General features: G+C 35.9%; 1 non-coding gene across 1 annotated transcript; it reads right to left on the bottom strand.

Annotated features, from left to right (window-relative positions):
• Positions 1-4353: 4353 nt before the first annotated feature.
• On the bottom strand, positions 4354-4427 carry TRNAN-GUU (transfer RNA asparagine (anticodon GUU)). Its single transcript has one exon. It is a non-coding gene; the product is annotated as a tRNA-Asn (tRNA).
• Positions 4428-4688: the final 261 nt, after the last annotated feature.

The following is a 4688-nucleotide window of genomic DNA, read 5'->3' as shown; positions in this document are numbered from 1 at the left end:
GTCAATATCTCCTCCTTCAATCTCTATCATTCTCCAGTTAGTGTAAATTTCATAGTTAAGAGTTTCTTGTGAATTTTTATCAAATTGGTGTAATAATTTTTGAACCATACTAAGTTGGTCTCATGTTCTTTTATACAATATGATTAATACCATATAGGTGTGTAAGAAAATAAAACAAACGAGAGAGGGGGCATGAGAGAAACTAAAGGAAAATGATAGAAATTAAGGGAGAATGAGAGATTGACCAAGAAAGAGAATGGGAGAGAACGATAGGTAGAGAGAGGGAGAGAATGAGAGAAATTGATATAGAGAACGTAAATACAGAAACCAAAAACCATTTTTATTTATTTTGAAATCACATAGTCATTGAGCAGATAAAGATGACTGTGAGTGAGATGGTGTGTGTGTGTGTGAGAGAGAGAGAGAGAGAGATTAAAACCTTTTTTTTTTAACTTTTCAATCACCCAACATAAATGGACAATTTTAGTATAAGCTTTTTGTTGTGTCCAACATGGATTAATAGTCCCATATTGGTAACAACCACATAAGCCTCTGATGACATGACGAGCATTTTTATAATTTGAAATGTAGAGCCGATTGTCAGAGTTATGTTGGTTTACCGTTTATAGACCAACTTGTAGCCTAATTTTAAATGTACAGCTGGCTCTTATTTTAATTTTCCCTAATTTAAAACTAATCCAAAAGCAATGCTATTTTCTTATCTAGATAGTGCGTCAATGATCCAACTTTAAGCATATTGTTACTTTTGTTAATTTTCAATTTCTATCTTAACTATGATATATCTAAAATTCAAGTAATTAATATGGAGAAAATTTTTTCATGTGCAACGCCTGTGCTTAATTACTAGTATCTATAAAATGAGCATAAAGGCTACGCTTGGTTTTATAGGAAATAAGAGAGAAGTGGGGAGTTGAAAGAAATTTCTTAAGGCTGTGTTTAGTTGCAATGCAAATAAATTTGCACTGATGCAAAACCATGACAGTGCAAATGATTTGAGTGTAAATTCTGACCTATTTTTGTTTCAAGTTTTAGCTTATTTTGTTTGATTGCAATACAAATGAAGTAAATTAAGACATGAAGCAGAATAAAGTAAAATCCAAAACAAAATTAAATAAGAATTTGTGTTTTTTACAATTGCACTCTCATGCATTTGTATTAGTGCAAATAAATTTGCATTGCAACCAAACACAGCCTAAGGTTCAGTTTGGAAGGAGTACAAATATTAATATGTAGAGCGCACAACCTCGTATTTTTTATGTATTTGTGTTGTACATATTCATATTTGAACTCTTTCCAAATTGAGCCCAAGAATTTTTAATTTTCCCTTGACTCTCTGTTTCTCTCTTATTTTCTATCAAATCAAACAAAGTGCTAGTGTAGAAAGTGGAAATTAGACAAATTGGTCAACCCATTTTATTTCTGAAAGTATTTAAATAAACTAATTTTCATATGTTGATAACTTGATTATTGTCAAATTTGTCTATGCTGCAAAATATTATATATTGTTTTATGAAAATCCAGCAAAATACCACAATAAATTTCTTTTCCCCACGTATCATCTTCTAGGTGGGCTAGTAACTTTCGTACTTATGGGTAAAAATGGTCAATCAAGATGACCTGAACTGAATTTTGACATGTCTTGACTTGGCTTGACTAAAATACTATTAGGTTTGAGTTCGACTCAAACTTTATTTGCTGGTTCAAACTCGATTCGATTAAATATTCAATGAGCATAAGTTCAGCTCAAAAGATCAAAGATAAATGTATTTTTATAGCCAGGCTTTTGAGTTTTCAAGCTGATCTTTTTATTGGTTAAGCTCAAGTTCAAATAACTAATTGAGCTTACCTTGAGATTTGAGTAAAGTAAAATCGAACTCTAATTGAGCCTAACCAAACTCAAGTGAAAACTATTCAATTAGAGCTCGATTTGATTGCAACCCTACTAAATGCACTTGGGAAAAATTTACATGGTGAATGAATTTAGCCAGGTAAATGACTTCAAAAACTGAATGGGCCCTAGTAGTATGTATATGTCAGTAACCAAAAAAAAAAAAAAACTATATATGTTTCATAATAATTCAGAAAAGAGGGTTTTTTTGGTTTATAGTCAGAATTGGAATCAAAATCCCTTGGAATCGGAATGAGAATGGAATGGAATGAAATTTCACTCCTAAAGGAGGATAAGGGAATTCCGTTCCAGCAAGAATGGGAATGAGATCAAAATGGCCCATTTTATTTTGATTCCAGACCCCTATTCCTGCGAACCAAATGGATCCTGAAATTTGATTTGCTTTTTTCCTTTTTTCTATTTATTTTAGGACTTCAACTGATGAAAAATGTGGCACTTCCTCATTTTGTAAAATGTTGTATGGCAAATTGGCAATTCTTAGTTCATCCTCTAAGGGTCCATTTGATTTGTAGGAATTAGAATTAGTATTGGAGTGGTCCATGCCATTTGGTTGGACAGAATTGAAATCCAATACCCTTTCCTAACAAAATGGCATTCCCCATTTAAGGGAATGGTAACCAACTGAATGATTCACTGGTATATTAGCTGATCCGCTCCAGACTTGATGCAGAATCCATTCCCACAACGGCTGATTTGGGGAAAGGAGGGATTATTAGGCTATGTTTGGTTTGAAGGGAAAGGTAGGGAAAGGAAGGGAAACATAGGGAAACCAATACAAGGTTTGTAAAGGTTTCTCTACATTTCCCTTCCTTTCCCCACTTTTCCCTTCAAACCAAACACAGCCTTAGTGGTGCGTGGCACCAAATATCAAAAAAAAAAAAAAAGAGTGGGAATGGCCATTCCCGACAAATGAAAATCCCATTCCATCCAACCAAAAATAAAAAAGAAAAGAAAAGAAAAGAAAAACTCCCTCCCTCCTCTCTCGGCTAGTGGCTCAGCCGCCCCCCCAAGGTAAAGTCATCGCCTGAGCTACTTGCTCAAACTTAACTTGAACTTGATCCAATTTATTTGACCAATAAATGGTTCTACCTAGTTGAAGTCTATAATGTGTGAGACCATTAGCACAGCCTAGGCCAAGCCCATTGGTCTATTATGCCAACCTAGTCCTTAGTTGGGCCATACTTTAATGGGCTATTGGCCCAGACTACTCTCAAGTCAGGATTTGCATTGCTAAATGGGTAATTTCTTTTTATGTAATTATCCTTTTGTTTTTTTGGTAACTTGTTACTCAAACCTAACTTAATCCAATTTGTTTGTCCCATAAATGTTTCTACTTTGCTAGCTGAAGTCTATAGCGTCCAAGACCATAAGCACAGCCTAGACCAGTCCATTGGTCCATTAGGCGAACCTAGTCCTCATCCTGGCCTTATACTTTACTGGGCTAATGGGCTAGGCTACTTTCAAGTCTGGATTGCATTTCTAAATGGGTAACTTCTACTTATGTAATTGTCCTTTTTGGGAAGCTACTTGCTCAAACCCAACTTGAAATTAATCTAATTTATTTGACCCATTAATGGTTCTGCCTAGCTGAAACCAGCCCAATTGTCCATTAGGCTAACCTAGTCCTCATCCTGGCCTTATACTTTACTGGGCTAATGGGCTAGGCTAGGCTACTCTCAAGTCTGGATTGCATTTCTAAATGGGTAACTTCTACTTATGTAATTGTCCTTTTGGGGAAGCTACTTGCTCAAACCCAACTTGAAATTAATCTAATTTGTTTGACCCATTAATGGTTCTGCCTAGCTGAAACCAGCCCAATTGTCCATTAGGCCATCCTACTCCCTAACGAGGCCTTTACTGGGCTAATGGGCCAGCCCACTTTCAAGTTTGCATTTACATTTCTAACTGCGTTTCTTCTACTTGTATATTTGTCCACTTTGGGAAGCTAGTTGCTCAAACATAACTTGAACATTTAATCTAGAAATTGTTCTACCTAGCTGAAATCTATAGTATCCGAGGCCATCAGCACAGCCTAGACCAGCTCTCATTATTTCTGTATTCACCTAGGCTAATGGGCCAAGGCCAAGCTACTCTGTGATTCCTTGCATGTGAACAATGACTACAGAAAATACAGCAAAGAAATGGAAGACTGTAGGGCCATTTCCCCTAAAATTAATTCAAAGTACGTTCATAATTGCATTCATGAGAGTATACTTCCAAAGGAGGACAAAGCCAACCCTTTTGTCTGTTCATTCTTCTCTTCTGACATTCGAAGGGTTTTTATTCTTTCTATTTCAAAGCAAACTCAAGTACCTAAGGCTCCGTTTGGGTAGACTGTAAATACAAATACAAGGTTTAAAAATATAAATATGGACTCACTCTTCCCAAACGGGCCTTAAAAAGAAAAATGATCTTTTAAAAATCGCTAGAAGGAGGGCTTGAACCTCCGACCTTGTGGTTAACAGCCACACGCTCTAACCAACTGAGCTATTCCAGCAATTGGTAATAATAATATTGTATTTTCTATATAGTAAACTTTAAATCATACAAATAAGGATTGCTCCGCTGTAAAAGTGACATGTCATTCCGTGGTCCTGATTTCGCGGAGAAAAAATATCAAAATAAAATCAAGTAGGGTCCACATGATAACGCCCACGAGGGACTCAACAGCTAGCCTATAGGCTATATCCCTATATCCTAGGTGGACCTACAGTAACAAATAGGATACTATTCACGAGATCAACTAGAGCTGGCTGAG

This window comes from Nelumbo nucifera, chromosome 5, assembly GCF_055504915.1.
Source record: "Nelumbo nucifera cultivar China Antique chromosome 5, China Antique-T2T, whole genome shotgun sequence".
Taxonomy (NCBI): Eukaryota; Viridiplantae; Streptophyta; class Magnoliopsida; order Proteales; family Nelumbonaceae; genus Nelumbo; species Nelumbo nucifera.
The sequence above is the reverse complement of the archived record's forward strand: the minus strand, read 5'-3'. Positions and strand labels throughout refer to the sequence as shown.